The sequence below is a fragment of the Pteropus vampyrus genome, unplaced genomic scaffold (assembly GCF_000151845.1).
Source record: "Pteropus vampyrus isolate Shadow unplaced genomic scaffold, Pvam_2.0 Scaffold477, whole genome shotgun sequence".
Classification (NCBI taxonomy): Eukaryota; Metazoa; Chordata; class Mammalia; order Chiroptera; family Pteropodidae; genus Pteropus; species Pteropus vampyrus.
In genome coordinates, this window is record NW_011889258.1 from 2220727 (window position 1) to 2242484 (window position 21758).

The 21758-nt window shown below is 35.9% G+C and overlaps 2 pseudogenes; one reads left to right on the forward strand and one right to left on the reverse strand.

Moving 5' to 3' along the window:
- LOC105307122 overlaps window positions 1–21758 on the forward strand; it is a 120885-nt pseudogene that overhangs the window by 7745 nt on the left and 91382 nt on the right.
- LOC111732642 lies at window positions 19899–20017 on the reverse strand (annotated as a pseudogene).

Consider the following 21758-nt stretch of genomic DNA (forward strand, 5'->3'; position numbering starts at 1 on the left):
GTTTTCAGTTACATTTATTTCTGCTCTAATTTTGATTTTCTTTTCTTCTGCTTAGGCTTCATTTGTTCTTCCTTTTTTAGTTTGTTTTTTTTTTTAAGATGAAGTGTTAGATTGTTTATTTGGACTCGTTCTTGTTTTTAAGATTACGCCTGTAATGATGTGAACTTTCCTTTTATGACAGCTCTTCCCTTGTCCCAAAAGTTTTGTTACATTGTACTATCATTACCATTTGTTTCTATGTATCTCTTGATCTCTCTTTTAATTTTTTTCTCTGACCCAGTTATTCTTCAGTAGCACATTTTTTAATATCCATGTATTTGTTATTCTTCTTGTTTTCTTTTTGCACTTGATCCCTACTTTCAGAGCATTATGATCAGAGATTATGATTGGTATAATTTAAATTCTCTTATATTTATTAAGATTATCTCTGTGTCCCAGTATGTGGTCGACCCTTGAGAACATTTCATGTGCACTAGAGAAGTATGTATAAGCAGCTGTTTCAGGATGAAAGGTTCTGTAAATGTCGATTATGTCCAGTTGGTCTAATGTGTCATTTAAGGTTGGTATTTCTTCATTGACTTTCTGTTTGGATGATCTGTTCATATCTGACAATGGAGTATTTAGGTCCCCTACTACGATAGTGTTTTGGTCTGTTTCTCCCTTTAGTTCTGTTAGTAATTCTTTAACATATTTTGGGGCACCCTGATTTGGAGCATAGATATTAATAACTATTTGTCTTCTTGGTGTATTATTCCCTTTATAATTATGAAGTGTCCCTCAGTATCTTTCTGTACCTTTTTTATTTTGAAGTCTATTTCATCTGATATTAGTTTCACTACTCCTGCTTTCTCTGAATGTCGTTTGCTTGGAATATTATTTCCCACCCTTTACTTTGAGTCTACATTTGTCTTTGGAGCTGAGATGTGGCTCCTGGAGGCAGCGTATTGTTGGGTTTTGTTTTTTGATCCAATATGCAACTCTGTGCCTTTCTATTGGTGAATTCAGTCCATTTATGTTTAGAGTAATTATTGAAATATGAAGTCTTCTTATAGACATTTTATCTTTTGCTTTCTGATAGCTCAGTGTTTTCATTGCTTCCTTGTCCTTATGTTTCTCTTTATTTTTGTTGGCTTTTTTGGGTTTTGCCTTTGGTTCTTCTTGTTTTATGTTATATACTTCAGTTCTGGATCTTTGATGTGTGGTTACCCTTATGAATACGTAAAGGATAGTATATCTATATCTATCTATCTATCTATATCTATATCTATATCTATATCTATATCTATATCTATATAATATAGTCACTCATTTTCTTCTGTGTGTGCCTGTACTCTGCTCCAGGTACATCTTTAATAAACATTTAATGGTTCCTAATATACAACAAGACAATGATGCTCACTTTCAGCACTCCTGATCAACAGACTTATGGAAGTTTGAAACAAGATATACAATATAGATGCCAAAAAACATTATTAGAGAAAGTGGAAATTGTGTGTAGAAAATAATGAGGAAACTAATTTAGTTGTAAAGTCCACTCCCATAAGAGCAAAATTAATAGTGGTGTATCAGAGAGGATCTAATCTATTGAACCAGGTCCAGCAATGAGATGTGACATGTGACAGGCAATAACACCGTGGGGAAGGGATATATCCTGGTTATAGAGGGGTTCCCAATATTCCTATGAGGTATCTTTCTAAATAATAAATATTATGGAAGATGAAAAGCAGAATTTCTTCTCTCAGTAAAGAAAAACATTAGCCCAAGCTAGGCAGTGTGTCGGGAAACCTCGAAGAGATGAAATCTTAAGAAAGATGAATGTCTGAGAAAGAAAATAAATGCTCAACAATTCAAAAAAAAATACTTTGGTTCAAAACAAATCCCAATCCTATGGACTGAAGAAATACTGGTGATAGGTTATATACTGTGATTTGGTTGCTGATATTGGGCCTGGGACTTAGCTTTTACCAACTTAGAGCCAAAAGAGAAGCATGATCACTTTGGTCCCTACCAAATATTAAAGCTGAGTCTATTTAGGTACTTCCTGACTCCATTATAGTACTCTCAGATACTGTAATAACTCTGTCAGGCATGTGAGGTATTTAAGTAAAGAAAGCTTTTAGGATATTAGATACCTTAAAAGTAGGGGAAATGATTCAAAAGAAGGCAATAAAATTCTTCAACCTTTTGGTAAATTCCTGTGAATACACCCCAAGGAAATAATACAAAAAAAAAAAAAAAAAAAAAAAGAGAAAATGGCAGAATAAAAAGAGCCAAAAGCATAAACCAAAAGAGAACAGTTAGCAAACAATGTGCATGTGTGTGTGTGTGTGAGAACCGACTCCTGTGGGCACTAAAAAGAAATTTAATTTGGTGTGAACCACGAGAATGAATTTATGAGATGCAGCAAAAACAGTTATAAGAGAAAAGTTTATAGCCATACAGTCCTATCTCAAAAAGCAGGAAAAATTCCAAATAAATAATCTAAATTTATACCCCCAAAAAAATAAAAAAATAAAAATAAAAATAAAAAAAAAACAGAAAAAAAACTAGTAAAAGAAGAACAACAAAAAGAATATAGGAAGTAGAAAAGGAAATAATAAAGATAAGGGAAGAAATAAATTAAACAGAAAATAGAAATAAAAAATAATGAAACTAAGAGTTGGTTCTTTGAAAGGATAAATAAAGTTAACAAGCCTCTACCAAAATTTATCAAGAAGAAAAGAGAAAGAGAACACACAAAAAAAATCTGAAATGAAAGAGAAGAGAATACAATAATTAGAGAGAAGAATACAAAAGATCTTTAAAAATAATATCAACAATTACATACCAATGATTTTTACAATCTAGAAGAAATGAACTTATTTTTAAAAATATACAACTTTCCAAGACTAAACAAAGAATCTAAACAGACCAAATGCCAACAATAAAATTTAAGCATTAATCAAAAAACTTCTAAAAAACAAAAGCCCAGAACCAGATGGTTTCACAGTAAATTCTACTAAACATTTAAAGAAAAATTAGTATATATCCTTCTAAAATTATTCCAAAAATTTGAAGAGGAAGAACTACTTCCAAACTCATTCTATGAGATCAGCATTACACTGATACCAAAAAGACACAAAGACACTACAGAAGAAGAGAATCACAGGCATATATTCTTGATGAACATAGAACCCAAAATTCTCAACAAAATTCTAGCACACCAAATTCAACAGTAAGTTAAAAAGATTAGGGTTTGGAGAAACATGGCGGAGTGAGAGACGTCCGCAGATGTCTCTCCTTGAAACAACAATAAGCCGAATATCTAAAACTCAAAAAAAAACACGCACAAAAAACCAAAAACCAAAAAACAAAAAAAATCAAACAAACAGACAAACCCCATACTGCACACCAGCACGTCTGAGCGTGGGATCTGCACATAAGAGCTACCACAGGTAAGAACCCTGGGTGTCAGGTGATGGATTGGGAGAAATAAAGAAGGTGCCTCCAGCAGCCGCTGGGGCTTCTTATAGGAGGAGGGGGAGAGAAGAAGGTGCAGCGAGTTTCCTGAATGTCTCTGCCTGGGAGTGCTGTGATTTGCAAACAATTGGCAGCAGGGCACAATGATTATGTCAGAGAGCAGAGAAGTGGGACGGCAGAGAAACGACAGTTGATTTTTACCAACTCCGGTTGGAAAACTGGGGTTGAGCCTCAGCTCTCAACCCCCAACCCAGGGGGCCCCTCACCCCATATCCTGTGAGACCAAACACCAGAGTCCCAGGGAAATCTGACCAAATGCTACTGAAACTGTTACTAACACTGAAAAGGATTGAAACTGAGAGTAGCAAGCATGATTAAATATCTACAAGAAAATAAAAAGGCATTATTAAAGCTTTATATAAAGCAGGGATCCAAGAGGCTTAGACACCACCTACTGGGAAAAAAAGAAAAAAAGAAAAAAAAAAGCAGCACATTCCTTGAAGCAGGCTAAAGAGAGACCTTTATATAATAAATCTTTCTGGAAAAAAATCAGAATACGTCCCCATTAATGCTTAGGAGGAGAAATAGTCCATTAAACACCATGAACCAAAGTGGCAAGGTATCTGAGAAACAAAGAGAAAAAATCTTCCGAAATGAGCTTACAGGCATAGATATATGCAAATTAAATGACAGAGGATTCAGGATGGTATCTCTGATAAAACTCAGTGTGTTCCGAAACGAGTCATAGCAAGAATTTCAGGGATTGAAAAAACAACTAGATGAGCAGAATGAGTTCTTTAGAAAGGAGAATGGAACCCTCAAAAAGATCAAAATAGATCTCTCGTGATAAAAACACACTGCAAGAGTTGAAAAATGAAATAGCAAGCTGGGGAAACAGAGTTGATCAAATGGAGGAAAGGATGAGTGATATCGAAGACAGAGATCTAGAAATAAATCAGAAGGAAGAAGAGAGAAACCGAAGAATGAAAAATAATGAAAAAGAAATACAAAAACTAGCTGATACCATCAGGAGAGTAAAAATAAGAATAATGGACATTATCAAAAGCAAGGAAAAGGAGCAGGCACTAGAAAGCATTTTCAGACAAATAGTGGATGAAAATTTCACAAATCTAAGGAATGATCTGGAGCTTGTAATTCAAGAAGTCAACAGAACACCCAATTATCTCAACCAAAAAAGACCCTCACCAAGGCACGTTGTATTAAAATTTTCAAAAAATCAATGACAAAGACAGAATTCTCAGGGAAGCCAGGGAAGAGAAAATGGTAACTTACAAAGGAAAACCTATTAGATTATTTTCAGACTTCTTGGCACAGACTTTTCAGGCCAGAAAGAGGTAGAATCAAATATTCAAAGTATTGAGTGAAAGGAATTATCAGACTAGAATGATAAAGCCAGGTAAGCTCTCCTTTAGATATGAAGGAGAAATTAAAACCTTTCTACGCATACAAAAATTGAAGGAATTCTCCACTCCAAGGCCTGCACTACAGGAAATACTGAAAGAAATCAGCTCAACTAAAACAAAATGATAAAAAAAAAAATACGTAATTAGGTGTAAGGTGACTATCAGGCAAGGAAAAGCAGTGAAGTGCAACACTTACTAAGAACAGGACATTATAAGCTTAAATAATAAGAAGAGAATTGCTATAGCAAGATAGTAATGAACATTCAACATAAATAGGAAAAAAAAATTGAGAAAACAATGACTGAAAAAGGAGGGATTCCAAGATCCAAATTCGCAGAGGCAAATGAAGATAAGGCGCGAGCAGAGGAAAAAAGATGACTGTATATATATATATATGTGTATATATATATATAACAATCCTTTACATATTCATAATAGTAACTGCATGCCAAAGATTCAGAGTTGAAGTATATAATAGAAAACAAAAAGAACCAGAGACAAAACACACAGAAGCCAACCAATATAAAGAAAAGAGAAACACAAAGACAAGGAAGCAATGAAAACACCGAGCTATCAGAAAGCAAAAGATAAAATGTCTATAAGAAGACTTCATATTTCAATAATTACTCTAAACATAAATGGACTGAATTCACCAATAAAAAGGCACAGAGTTGCATATTGGATCAAAAAAAAAAAAAAAACAACAACAATACGCTGCCTCCAGGAGCCACATTTCAGCTCCAAAGACAAATGTAGACTCAAAGTGAAGGGTGGGAAATAATATTCCAAGCAAACGACATTCAGAGAAAGCAGGAGTAGTGAAACTAATATCAGATGAAATAGACTTCAAAATAAAAAAGGTACAGAAAGATACTGAGGGACACTTCATAATTATAAAGGGAATAATACACCAAGAAGACAAATAGTTATTAATATCTATGCTCCAAATCAGGGTGCCCCAAAATATGTTAAAGAATTACTAACAGAACTAAAGGGAGAAACAGACCAAAACACTATCGTAGTAGGGGACCTAAATACTCCATTGTCAGATATGAACAGATCATCCAAACAGAAAGTCAATGAAGAAATACCAACCTTAAATGACACATTAGACCAACTGGACATAATCGACATTTACAGAACCTTTCATCCTGAAACAGCTGCTTATACATACTTCTCTACTGCACAGAAATGTTCTCAAGGATCGACCACATACTGGGGCACAGAGATAGCCTTAAAATAGAGGAGGATTGAAATCATATCAACCATATTCTCTGATCATAATGCTTTGAAGCTGGAAATTAGCTGTAAAAAGAAAGTGAGAAGAATCACAAATACATGGAAATTAAACAACACGTTACTAAAGAATGACTGGGTCAAAGAAGAAATAAAAAGAGAGGTCAAGAGAGACGCAGAAAAAAGTGACAATAATAGTACAATGTATCAAAACTTTTGAGAAATGGCAAACACGGTAATAAAAGGAAAGGTCAAATCATTGGAAGCCTAAAACAAAAAAAGAAGAATGAGACCACAAAAATAACCCAAAGCTTCATCTTAAAAACTAGAAAAAAAGAACAGATGGAAGCCTAAAATCATCAGAAGAAAAGAAATAATCAAAATTAGAGCAGAATTAAATGAAATTGAAAACAAAAAATAAATAGAAAAAAATGCAGCAGAGATCTGGTTCTTTGAGACTTTTAATAAAACTAACAAGCTCCTGGTTAGACTCATGAAAGTAAAAAGAGAAAGGAAACAAATAAACAAAATCAGAGATGAAAGCGGAGAAATTATGACAGACTCCACAGAATTAGAAAGAATCATACAAGAATACTATGAAAAAATATATAACACAAATTTAATGACCTGGAAGAAATGGACAAGTACTTAGAAAGATACAACCTTCCTAGACTGAATCAATAAGAACCGAAAAATCTAAATAAACTGACCAGCAGTATGGAAATTGAAACAATCATCAAAAACCTACCAAAAAGTAAAAGTCAAGGACCAGATGGCCTCACCAGTGAATTCTAGCAAACATTTAATGAAGATTTAACCCCTATTCTCCTCAAACTCTTCCAAAAACTCAAAGAGGAGGCAATACTTCTCAACTCATTTTCTGAGGCCAATATTACCCTGATACTAAAACCTGGTAACGATAACACATAAAAAAAGAAAACTACAGACCAATATCTCTCATGAACACAGATGCAAAAATCCTAAATAAAATTCTAGTGAACCAAGTATAGGAACACATTAAAAAGGTTGTATGCCATGATAAAGTGGGCTTTATCCTAGGGGCACAAGGATGGTTCAACATACACAAATCAATTAATATGATACACCACATAAATTAAAAAAAAAATAGAATCATATGATTATACCAATAGATGCAGGAAAAGCCTTTGATAAAATACAGTATCCATTCATGATCAAAACACAACAAAATTGGCATACGAGGAAAGTACCTTAACATAATAAAGGCCATACATGAAAAACCCTCAGCCAACATTATAGTTAAAGGTGAACAACTAAAAGCCTTTCCTCTAAGATCAGGAACGAGACAAGGCTGTCCACTATCACCACTGTTATTCAATATAACATTGGAGGTCCTAGCAGATCAATCAGGCAAGAGAATGATATAAAAGGCATTCAAATAAGAAATGAAGAAGTCAAACACTATTTGTGGATCACATGTTTCTTTATATAGAAAACATAAAGAATCCATAAGGACACTACTAGAAGCAATAAACGAATACTGTAAAGTTTCTGAGTACACAATCAATATTCCAAGGAGAAAGGAAAGCTTCTTCAATATGGTGCTGGGAAAAGTGGAAAGCCACCTGCAAAAGAATGAAACTAGACTGTTGTCTATCACCACACACCAAAGTTAACTCAAAATGGATTAAATACCTGAATATAAGACCTGAAACAATAAAATGCATCTACAAAAACATAGGAACTAAACTCAAGGACCTTGGACTTAAAAATGATCTTATGAATTTGACCTCAAAGGTATGGAAATAAAAGAAGAAATAAATGAATGGGACTACATCGAATTGAAAAGCTTCTGCTCAGCAAAAGTCCACAGTGTTCTTAAACACTAGTGATAAATTGCTAGTCAATGAAGTGGAAAAAATAATTTCTTTTGCAATTGCTACAAAAGGAATAAAATACCTAGGAATAAATTTAACAAAACATGTGAAGGACCTATATAATGAAAACTATAAGACTCTATTAAAAGAAATTAAAAAGGTACAAAGAAATGGAAAAGATATTCTGTGTTCTGGATTGGAGGAATCAACATAGCTAAAATGACCTTATCACCCAAAGTATTACACAGATTTAATGCAATCCCCATCAAAATCCCATTGGCATTTTTTAAAGAGATAGAACAAAAAATCATCAGATTTGTATGGAAGCACAAAAGATCGCCAAAGCCATCCTGAGAAAAAAGAATGAGACTGGAGGCATCATTCTGCCTGACTTCAAATTATACTACAAAGCAACAATAATCAAAACGGCATGGTACTGGCAGTAAAACACTCACACAGACCAGTGGAACAGAATCGAGAGTTCAGAAATAAATCCATATATATATAGGCAAATAATTTTCGACAAGAGAGCCAAAAACATAACATGGAGAAAGGAAAGCCTTTTCAATAAGAGGTGCTGGGAAAATTGGAAAGCAAGCTGCAAAAGAATGAAACTAGATTGTTGTCTATCACGACACACACCAAAATTAACTCAAAATGGATTAAGGACCTGAATATATGACCTGAAACAATAAAATGCTTAGAAGAAAACATAGGAATAACTCAAGGACCTTGGACTTAAAGAGGATTTTATGACTTTGGCAAGGGATTTAGAAGCAAAAATAAAGGAATGAGACTACATCAAACTAAAAAGCTTCTGCACAGCAAAAGAAACCATCAACAAGGTAAAGAGACAACCATCCGAATGGGAAAATATATTTGCAAGCGATGTCTTGGATAAGGATCTAATATCCAAAATGTACAAGGAACTCATACAACTCAATGACAACAACAACAAAAACCAATCCAATCAAAAACCAGGCAGATGAGCTGAACAGACATTTTTCCCAAGAAGACATACAAATGGCCAAAAAACATTTGAAAAGATGCTCATCATTAGCTATTAAGGAAATGCAAATCAAAACCACAATGAGATACCATCTCACACCTGTTGGAATAGCTATAATCAACGGAACGAGTAATAACAAGTGTTGGAGGGGATACAGAGAAAAAGAACTTTCATACACTGCTGGTGGGACTGAAAATTCGTACACCCACTATGGAAAACAGTGTGGAGATTCCTCAAAAAACTAAGAATTGATCTACCATATGATTCAGCAATCTTTCTATTGGATATTTACCCCAAATACTTGGGTATTTGGGTATTTACCCCAAAAACTCATATCTGAAAATATATTTGCACAGCGATGTTCATAGCAGCGTTATTCACGGTGGCCAGAACATAGAAGCAACAGATGTGTCCTACAACAGATGATTAGATAAAAAAGCATTGGTAAATATATACAATGGAATAGTACACAGCCATAAGAAGAGATAAAATGCTGCCATTTATGACAATATGAATGTATGGACCTTGAGATAATCATGGTAAGAGAAATAAGCCAGACAGAAAAAGTTGAAATCCACATGATATCACCTATATGTGGGCTATAAACCTAAGCAAAAATTGAACAGGACAAACAGAGACTCGTGGATATGGACAATAAACTAGTGGCTACCAGAGGTCGGGGGAGAGAGGGGAGTTAAATGGGATAAAAATGGGCACATATGTGGTGACAGAAAGAAATGTAACTATGGATGGTGAACACACAATGCAATATATATATGCCTTACTGTTGAATTGTACAATTGAAAGCAACTGGATTTCGTTAACCAATGTCACCATAATAAACAATAATAATAAAATAATTATTTTAAAAAGCGATCTCTCTTTAGTAGGTTGATAAGAAGAGGTTTCACTTTTGTTTTACAGTAAGTGGCATATACTTCTGCATTGCCCAGGACTCTTGGAGTTCTGCCAAGTGGCAAAAAAATTCAATAAATAAATAAATAAATAAATAAATAAATAAATAAATAAATACATGATAATGGTTTTTTTTATTCCCTGGCGAGGTTTGTGTTTTCTCTGTGACCAAGTTGCCTCAGTGTCAGAGTTCCAACCCTCATGGGAGAATGTAATGGGCAGTGACGTTCCAAATCCCCAAAGAGCCTTGCAAGTTCCAGTGCTGCCCCAGCCACCAGATGCAGTACTGTGCTGCCTCAGTGCGGTGCCTCAGTGTCTTTGCCCAGATCAGCCTGGATGGGTGGGGATGGGGTGGGGTGGGAGAGTCTGCCAGTGTGCCTTTATCTGTTTTCCTTCTAGTAATGCTGACTACCAGACGTCAGCTGCTTGGCCTCTGTATCTCCACCCTTATCACTAGGACCAGCCGCAGTGTTCATCTACTCAGTTCAGCAGTTGCAGACTTCTCACTCTTCACTTCGCAGCTCAACACTCACTGCTGCAGTTTCCCGTGGAGCCTGCTGCTAACTTTGAAATGGTGGCGGGAGGCGGCCAGGCTCCATGTGTTCTAACAACCACCACTGCCAACTTTCTGCCTGGCAACGGTGGTTGTTAGAATACAGCTGTCACCCCTCTGTACTCTGTCTCTGCCTTGGTCTCTGCCCTGATCGCTGGGTTCTACTGCTGTAGTATTTACTGATTGCTCAGGCAGAATGCTCTGGGCTACAGAGAGTGCATGCTGTAACCTGATTCCTCCCCTCTCTCCGAGTACTCACAGGGAGGTCAGGGCTGTGTCCTGGCACCAGTCTCTGCTCCTCTCTCTTTTGTCCTCTCTGCTTGCCAGATTCACCCACCTTCAGATGCTCTTTGAGGCACAGGTCTCTCAGATGTGTTTGTATGTTAGGCTGGGAATTTTCTGTCGGATTGCAGATGTTTAATTTGTTGTAACTTCAAGGGAACAGATCAAGGGGGCCTCTCACACCACCACGCTTCTGATGTCACTCCTTGACTTTTCTCATATATGCATTTGATGCTATAAATGTTCCTCTAAGAACTGTTTTCACTGCATCCCACAAATTTTGGTAAGTTGTATTTTCATATTTGCTTCATTCCTTAAATTTCTATTGAGATTTCTACTTTGACTCATGTATTATGTAAAAGTGTGTTATTAAAACTCTAAATGTTTTGGGATTTTCTACCTGTCTTTCTGTTATTGATTTCTAGTTTAATTTCATTGTAATTGAAAACAGATATTGCATCATTTCTGTTGTTTTAAATTACTTAAGGCATATTTTATTGTCCTGAATGTGGTCTATCTGGTGAATGTTCCATATGAGCTTGAGTTAAATGTTTATTTTCATTTTGTTGGGTGAAGTACTCTATAGATATCAAGTATATTTAGTTGATTGATGGTGCTGTGAAATTCATTTGTCCTTACTGATTTTCAGCTTTCTGGATCAGTCCATTTCTGATAGACAGGTGTTGAAGTCTCCAACTATAATACTGGGTTTTCTCTTTCTCCTTCCAGCTCAATCAAGTTTTCTTCCACATTTTTATGCCCTGTTGTTAGATATATATATTTCGGCCTTTTTTTGGTCGACTTTTAAAATTTTTATCATTTAAATGGTATATTTAGACCATTAACATTTAACATGATTATTGATATAGTTGTATTAATATTTACCATATTTAATATTGTTTTTCATTTGTTGCTCTTGTTCTTTGTTATCATTTTTGCCTTCCAATATTCACTCTTTTTCTACCTTTTATTGTTTTAATTAAAAATTTTATAAACTTTCATTTACTTTCCTATTAATTATGCTTCCTTTTCTTATTTAAAAATATTCCTGCCTCCCTTCCATTTTTTGTATAATTGCTATTATTCATTTTACTTATACATAAAGATACTTAAGTATATAAATATACATAAGTATACATAATTAAATACATTTGCTATTATTATTTGAATAAACTGTTATCTATTAGACCAATTAAGAATAAAAATATAAAAGATTTTATTTTATTTCTTCTCCAATGCTTTTTTTCTTTATATAGATCTGAGTTTCTGACATATAATTTTCATTTTCTCTGAAGAATGTCTTTTAGCATTTTATGCAAAGGTTTACTGGCACAAGATTCTCTCAATTTTTGTTTGTCTGAGAAAGCACTTATTTCTCCTTCACCTTTCAAGGATAATGTTGCAGGTATAGAACTCTAGTTGTTTTTTTTTTTTTCTATTAAGTATTTCACTCTACTCTCCTGCTTTCGTGGTTTCTGAGAAGTCAAATATATTTATTTTCTTTGCTCCTCTATATGTAAGATATTTTATTCCTCTGGCTTCTTTTAAAATTTTTATACTTAATTTTCTGCAATTCGGATATTCTATTCCTAGGTGTAGGTTTTTTGCCATGTATCCTCAGTGTTCTCTGAGCTTCATGGATCTGTTGAATTAATGTGTAGCATTAATTCTCTCCTTCATTACTTCTTATGTCATATCTTCATGCCCTTTATATTAATTAGGCCATCAAAGGCATTTTTCATTTTGTTAGTGGTTTTGATCTCTAACATTTCTTTTTCATTGTTTCTTAGAATTTTGATTTCTCTCTTTACACTAACCATCTGTTCTTACATGTTGTCTCCTTTTTCTTTTAGACTTTATCATATTAATTGTAGTTGTTTTCAATTAGTCTGATAATTCCAACATCCCTGCAACATCTGAGTCTGGTTCTGATGCTTGCTTTGTCTTTTCTGTTTTGTCGTTGTTGTTTGTTTTGTTTTGTTTTTCTTTGTTTTATTTTGTTTTGTTTTGCCTTTTAACATGTCTTTTAATTTTTTTGAAAACCAGACATGATACACTAGATAAAAGATGTGGTGGTCAATAGGCCTTTGGTGGTATAGTGATAAGATATGGAGAAAAGAAAGCAGTCTATTATTGTATAATTAGGTCTCAGTCTTTTAGTGAATGTGTGTCTCTGTGTTGTGCACCTTGCAAGTACTTCTCAGTTTCTTCCTCCTCTTAGGTGGGGCAGGATGATAGCATGGGCAGCAAATGAGTATTTCTCTTCCTGCTTGTGGAAGGCTAAAAAAGGACTGAAGTTCTCCTAGGCCAGTTATGGGGAGCCGCAGCCAGAACCGCTGCAGAATGTCAGGGGTTAAAAACCAAGTGTACTTAAGGAGGTTGTCTGGGAGGCAGCTGGAACGGGAAGTATGTGGCCTAAGGAGGATGTTGAACGTTCCTTGACCCGGTCGAGAAGACAGGAACAAGGATGTTTTATCTTGAATTCTCTGTATGCTTGCAATTGTTCACGTAGCAATCACTGCAAATTGTTTGCTACAGTTTCTGTATAAATATAGCCTGAGAAATAAAATCGGGGAAGCAGTATTTACTGTTCTCCCTCCCGATCTTTACTTATCTCTGTCTTTTCTCTCATCCTCACCCTCTACTCATGTTCCGTTCGGATCTTTCCGGCTGGCTCCGGCAGCCAGATATCCTCCTTATAGCTTAAGTTCTGGTAAAACGGTTTCCCTTAAGGACAGGCTTTGTTAAGAACAAAGTACTCTGGTGTTTTTCAAAATGGTTACTTTTCACTCACCCTGCAGGCAGCACAAGGTGATTTTTCTCTCCTCCTATCTTCACTGTGAGAACACGATAGAGATCCTGGAGCTAAAACTCACAAAACAATTGGAAACCATCTATAATTGTGACCTTCCTGAGTTTTTAACTCTTAGACTTAACCACATATATTCTCCAACAATTTATCAATTATATTTTAGATTTTCCTACTCTGGTAATTGTCTCATGGTAGATTTCTGCTTGTGGTTTTTTGCTACAGTAGCTTGTGATACTCTATATTCCAAATCTAGTAAACTACAAGTAGCTTATCAAGACTAGAATACAGTATGCATTAAAAGTGAATATAGAACGTAAGTCTGGAGAGGTATGTTACCTAACTATTTAGTTCAATAGATATTTAGAAAAACTGCTACGTTCCAAACACTGCACTAGAAGCTAGAGATCTATAAATTAATAAATTATTGTCCTGAAGGTGCTCACAGTATAGTGTGGGGGACAGTAAAGAATACAGATAATTTCAGTATAGCATGTAAAATATAGTTATAGACACATGCATGGTGTGATATGGGACATAAGGGGATACTTAACATAATTTAATTTCCTGGAAAAAATGACACCTGAACTGCATCTTGAAAGATGAGTTAAAATTATGCAGGAGGAGAAATATAGAAATGGCATTCTGGAAAGAAATATAACAACAGGACCATAGCACAGAGGTAGGGAATAGCATATTGTATGAAAGCAACCACAAATATTTTGGTATTAAAAGCGTGAAATTAGAGGAAGGAAATGCTAGGAATTGAGAGTGGAATAGTGGATACTAGTGAAGCAACAACCAATATTTTTTCATATTTGAGTTTTATTTTCTTTATTATTGAGAACCAATGAAGTGTTTTAAGCAGGGATTGACATCAATTTGATATTTTAGAAAGATAATTATGGCAAGCAATAGAGTAAATGGTTTGGACAATGATGAGACCAGATATAGGAAGAGCTGTTAGGAGGCTATTATATTGGTCCCAGGGAAAGATGTTGATGCCATCAACTGATAAAGTAAAAATATAGAAGAGGCAATAGATATGACAAAAATATAGGAAATAAAATTAATAGAATTTGGTGATATATTAGATGTATAATGTAAGGGAGAAGTGTCAAAATTAACATCCATGTTTCTAGCATGAATGACATGCAGGTATTGTTAGCTGAATATGGGGAAAAAAACAGGCATAGAATGAGAAAGTGTGAGGCAATGTATCCAATTTTGGACAGGTTGAGTTGGAAGTCAGGGTTTGTAAACATTCTATTATGTTTTAAGAAATGAATTATATCTACTTTTATAATATGGTTATCTGGCTATAAATATTTCCGTTTCAGTCTTGATTTTATTTTTTTGGAAATATTTGAGTGCATTTAGACTTTATGGTCCATGTGAAAAGTTGGGACATGTGCACACGCATGTGTGTGTGTGTGTACAGAAGAATGTTTGTAAACATTCAAGAATGCTTGCAGAAACAGCTTATATAAAGAGGGCCTAGACCCTGCATTGAGCTAGGAGAGGTGTATGGTAGTATGAATTTGTAAACACAGTCTTGGCCATGCAATAAATATTACAACACTTACTTTAAAAATTAAAGTTGACCTCGAGGCCTCATCTTAACCAGCTGATATTTCGATCTCAGACAGTGTGTGTTGTGTGCATGAATGTACACTTGTGTGTATATGTGTGTGTGTTTGTGTGTATGTGTGTGTTGTGTATGTGTATGTCTGAGGACTTTTTCTCCATTTTAGACTCTCACAAAAATCTGGAAGTTGTATATCGTTCGTGAAAATCTTGTCTTTGCTGCACCATGGATGCTTCTGGCGTGTTCATTGTCTGAATCTGCATGGTACCTTGGAGACCTGTTGAATTTGTGTCAAGCTTTGGCATGACTTTGCCAAGTTTGGAAGCTGTCTTGTCTAGGGTACAGCTTAGCCTGATTCAAAAGCTTTGAATGAAGATAGTTTATTTGGAATAGATAGACAGTGGGAATGAAAAACCAAAGAGAGTAAAACATGGAAGGAGAAAAATCCAATTATGCAGAATCAAGTTGGCTACTGCTATGGATAATTGATATTCAATCTAAATTTCCCATTCTCAGGAGACATATAGAATGTACCTCAAAGTGACCTGCCTCTGTGATATTGTCTACCCATAGACTCCTGGTCCCATTTAGTTGAGAATTTTGCTATTGAGTGTTAAATCCTAGTAATTTTCAGATTGAGCATGTATGAATGTGGAGTGATGTTGTGGTGTCAGAGAAGCCCTGGAGGAGGAAATGAGTGATATATAGGGCCAGCCTGAGATGAGGTACTATCATAATGAAGTAGGATCAAAACTTGCACAACACTTTTTGTCATTGTATGGCTGGAATTAGACCTGAGGGTGCAACACTGTAAAGAAGTGTTCAAGATGTGTCCTATAGAGTCTACCCTTTGCACCCCTCACTGTCTCTTATTCTCTCCATTAAGTTTTTTATGCAGTGGCCAACTGTAATCTCTACAAAAGATAATACATGAAGGAGATTAATGTAAGATGTTACTACTGTCTCTGTTGTTGCAGCTGGTCCCAAGTCCATATTGATATTTATTGTCTCACTACTCTACCTATCTATTTTCCCTCACTCTCAGCCAGTATATTAGTTGGTATATGTTGCTTGTCTGGTAAGATGATCCAAAAATTTATCCTTAAGAGGTCTGACTCCTTAGTTGACTTGTCCTTGCCAGGCTGGTGTAACTAATTGTCTATTGATAGTTATCATGGGGCATGGAAGCACAAAGAAATACCCTAGTAAGTTCCCTTGATTCTAGAATTTTTTTCTCAACCTCAATCATATAAGAGTAACCTTAGCTCCTGATAACAATAAGGTCAATTTCCCCCACTACTATAACTCTTTTCTTTGCCTGCTGGTCCACTTTTATGAGGACTCCTAAATGACCAGATGGTGGTCTTAACTTAATGTTTAATAATACTCTACATTCTCTTTTGTTAGAAACATGCTTCTACATTGAAACCAGGGCTTCAACTCTGGCAGAACCTAAGAATGGAAAAACAGCCCACAAATGCTAGAGATTGGAGCCAATCCCATTACTTCTTGGATCAATTTATTCTAAATATTGATACAGAACTACATATCAGCTACTGGTTAAATGAATATACTTTATGATAGAGGATCATGCTTCAACCCTGTATGATGTAGTTCCCAAATAAAACCTTCATTGAGCCTCTAAGTAGGCTATTTAATTAGGCTGGCTGATTCCAGATGATGCAATATATGGTAGAACTAGTGGATCCCAGATGGAAGAAGACTTATGTAATTAATCAGCAACGAAGTGACTGGCTGTTCTCTTTGAAGAATGGTACTGTATCAGTAGCTCATCATCAGCCTTTGCTGCTGTCAGATTGGGCATTCAGCAGTAGAAGTGGCTATTAGCTTTGGTGAAAGGAAGCCCTTCCTTAGATCTCAACTCCTGCCATCATAGTTACTTTATTCATGGCCCCGATACAAAAGCACTGAGATAACCTAAGAGAGATGCTGGCTGATATCTGTAAGATGAATTATCCTGCTCACTTGGGCTGTCCTCAACATTAATGTGTGTCACAAACTTCTTCATGTTTTGTTCATTTCTGTAGGTCATCTGCATGCTTCTACCCTAGACTTCCTTGTCTCCAACATTTTAATCTTGCTATTTCTAGGTTTCTGACCTCCAGCCAAGTTATTTATCACTGCCTGAAGTCTATGGATGTCCATACCCCTGCGCACTTCTCCTCCATACTGTATCAGTTACTTATTGCTACATAATAAATTATCCCAAAGCACAGTTGCTTAAAATAATAAACATATATTTTTGTTCATGAAATTTTTGTCAGCTAGATAGTTCTGTTTTTCTAGACCAAGTTTGGTTTATCTCAGGTGGGCTCATTCATGCATCAGCAGTCAACTCGTGGGTAGGGTAAGCTGGGAGATGGTTGGTCTAAGAGGGCCTTTCTCACATGTCTGGTAATTTGTTACCTATTGGATAGGGCATTTGGGGCCACATGAATCTCATTATTTAGCGAACTACCCTGGACTTGTTTACATGTTGATACATCTCTCTCTCTCTCTCTCAACAGAGAGTAAAACATGGAAGGAGGTATCTCAACAGAGAGAGAGAGAGAGAGAGAGAGAGAGAGAGAGAGAGAGAGAGAGAGAGAGAGAGAATGCATAGAAATCCTTTTGAGTAATGGTCTAGAATTGATAGTTATGTTGCATCCAATGGACTAAACAGATCACAAGATTAGATCCATTTTTAAAGGATGAAGAAATAGACTCTAACTCTTAAAAGAAAGAAACAAAAAGTCAGAAAGAACAAGGTAAAGAATGCAGCCATTTTTGCAATCAATTCATTATATGTATCAAGTTAATAATAGTACACTATTCAGAATCTTGCCAACTGAGACTATTTGCACTTACTTATGTCCTTTAGGGATGCCCATATATATGGCTGGTAGATGCAGTAGTAGGCTATTTTTGGTCCATAACAACATATTGAACCTACCAATTGTGAACTAGGCTCTGGAATAGCTTCCCTTTAATTTTTATAGCTGGTCATAAGGAACCCCATATGAGAGAGAGGTATCAGTGCAACAAAGGTAAGTGACATGAGGTTTTGCTTGCACAACTAACTTGGGACTTTAGAACTAGTCTATTGTATGATGGATTGTTATTGACTTGGGGAATCTGATAATGACCAGCTCATGATGGTCAGCTTTAGTGGCATAATCACTCGATGATCTTTAGTCATATGCTAGTCTTTACTAAGTTCTAGTTAGTAGCATTTTCAAGTCTACTTTTCAAACATCAAATAATCCTCTTCTGCAGAAGGCATGGTCTTGTTCCATAACCCCTAGCAACTGTTTTACAACTCTCTAATTGGGGCCAGAGGATCTACACAGCATCCCCATCCATTATAGATACCTCTAACACCATCAAATCTGCTAGGTCATATGGTCTGAGCAACAAGGCAGCTTTTACCTGGATCTTTTCCAGAGCTCTCTGTCAGGTAAGGTCTAAAATTAAGGCTCAATATTATATGCCACCTTGACATCTGAAATCACAAGGCCTCAATGGCCTAATTGCAATTTTTTTTCTTCTATTCTGCTCCCATGAATAAAGTCTCACAGTCAGACCACCCTTTTTACCAATCATGCCAGGCACAGCTTCTACTTACCCTTGAGTAGTGAGTTTCAGTTCCTTATCAGTTTATGGCATTATTCAAACAAACTAATTTTATCCTCTCATAGGAACCAGAGGGTACCTCACTCTCTTGATATTACAAGCCTGCCTTTCACAGCCCCTTCTTATTCACTCTACTCCAGACTGCAACTCCTAAGTGATCCTGCATGACATGTGGTGTCCTCCTCTCCTGTGCTGTGAGTATTTGTGAATAATAACCTATTGTTAATCTAATTTATCCAATGTTGCTTGTTGTATTTTTGGCTATAGCCATAACCCTAGGGTGTTCCTTATCAATGGGGTGAATGGGAGAAAATTAAGACTTCCTCTTACTGCTCAGGGCCCTACTCAAAACTATGCTTTTGAATCTCTTGATGAATGGATAAGGACAGTATTTCCAAGTCTAATTTATTATGGACTCCAGCATTAAAAGAGGACTATCAATTGCTGTATTGCTTTTATATTGGAAGGGAATCTAATATAGGGTTTCTGCCAGATGTTGAATTTTCCCACCCAATTATTACTCAGGAACTGAGGAAATAACCACAAAGATAGGTCTATGGAACCTCCGGACCCACTGTCAGTGCACTTAGGACAGAACTCCATGTATCATACTAGCCTCCTTAAGATCCCATCCTATTCATAGAACAATGTTAACATTTCAGGTCTCCTGATATCAGTCTCAGTCCTGACACTATATCTGATAGTTTTTCCCTTAAAGTCTCTTTTGTCTGATATTAATATTGCCGTATTTTTTCATTTTAAAGCAATTTGTCATGTATATATTTTTTTCTCTTTTTCTTTGCAACTTTTTTGAGGTTCATCTCCTGATAACAATATATATCTGGATTTAGCAATTCCAATCTGAGAGTATCTGTTATTTAATAATGAGTTTATCCCATTTACATTGCCTATCATACAACTATACTTAGACTTTTTTCTGTTACTCATTGTGTTTTCTGATTTGCCAATTTCTAGGGCTTTTTTCCCCTTTCTCTATCTTTGTTAGATTGACAATCTTTGTTAGGTTGATTGAGTTTTCTTCTATTTTTTTCTCTCTAATTTTTCCCATTACTACTTTTCATTTTATTATATTATTATTATTATTATTATTATTATTATTATTATTATTATTAAGGCCTACAGCACCTGGTCTTCCTAGGTGGTCTCCCATCCAAGTACTAACCAGGCTCGACCCTGTTTAGCTTCCGAGTTCAGACAAGATCGGGCATGTTAGGGGTGGCGTGGCTATAGACCCCATTACTACTTTTTAACTGAGCTCTGTAGAATGTCCACTTTCTGCTTATGGATTATATCTTTGGCAGATCCCATTGCTTTTCTGGACACTTTCAGGAATTAACAAACAGCCTAATTTCAGGTATTAAAAATCAATCTAGTTTATTATATTTTTAATCTCTCTCTCTCTCTCTCTCTGTGTGTGTGTGTGTGTGTGTGTGTGTGTGTGTGTGTCTTACTCTCTCTGTCTCTCTTTTTCTATAGTTATGTTTGACTTATGATCAAAAGCCTGCATTGAGAAGTGGTGGTAGAGAGGAGGGTATGGTGACTCCTTTTATTTTTCTTTACCTTCTTCTCTACCCCTTCCCCACTGATTATTTGGCTGTCTCTAGCTCATGAAGGATGGCTGGAATTTTTAAGAGAGGTGAGTGGAAGAAAATGCATTATATTAGTTCGCTCATTGTAATTTGGCACCTAATGCCCTTATAATGTGTCATGTACCTAAATTCCAACTTTTTCTCCCATGGATATTACCCTTTGAGAATTCGTGGGAAAACTCATTCCCTTTAAGGATATTCCGGGGCCTATTCATTCTCATGTCTGGGATATGTCCCTCTAGCTAACTTCTTATGATTTTCCTCTTCTTTACTGTTTCTAGCAGTAATGCTCTATACTATTTTCTTAGGAGAGAGTAATTTCTCCTGGCAGGAATATCATTTGGTATAACTAATAGACTAGGTAAAAGTACAGGCAGGGATTTTCTGATACTGATCTCTTTAATAAGGGGGATGTTAACAAAAAAGTGAGGTGTTTGCCTTATACTATAAATTCTAGACTAATGATTTGTGTGTGTGTGTGCATGCACACACACACATGCACGTGTGTGCGTATAGGAGCAAGCATCAAAGTTGGAGAGGTACTTGAAAGTCCACATATCCTCTGGAATACTTGATATGTCCACCTCCACCCATTTGTTTGAAAATCACTACTGTGTTGAGCCACACATTTTGATAGAATGTGTCATGTTCTTAACTGATTGAGTGCAGACAGAAAGATTTCAGTGTACTTGTGGATACGCTCAAGCCTCTCCTATTCTGAGAAGTAGAGAGATTGAAAGCTCTCATTTTTCCCTTGTGTGTTTTCCCTCCCTTTCTCTCATTTTTTTGATGTCTTCTCTTCCCTTCTCTCCTTTCCCCTTTCCTTCTTTCACATACATCTGGGATAGTAACATAGTATTAGAACAGTGTGCCAGTCTTGGATCTGCTCTCCGATTTATTTCTAAATATTTGCTTGCTTTGTTCTGTTGCCAGGCTATATTTCTAGGCTGTGTTTCTCAGACCCCTGTGCCAGCTGACTTCCTGAACATATTTAATTGTAGGTACTGATGGAAGTTTGGAAGGAGTGAAGAAGGTAGGAGCCAGAGTATTTCTCTCCCTCTTATCTTCCTTGGTGGTACCTCTGGCAGCAGCTGTTGATGTCTCTAGCTCCCAATGAACGTGCCTGCTAATGTTCTAGTTTCTATCAGGTGATTTTGGCCACTGAGATAAATCTCTATTTCCTCTCTTTGTCTTTTCATCTTAGGGATAGTAGCTGTTTCTCATTGTTGCTAATATTTCTAGTCTATCAACTTTATATTTTCATTGGTGTGTCCCTATTTGAGTTTGTCATCATCTCCCAATGGGTCTCCTTGTCTCTATGCGACTCATTTAAGATACAGTCAAATTTAATTTTTTATTCCTAGAATTTGCTATGATCTTTGGT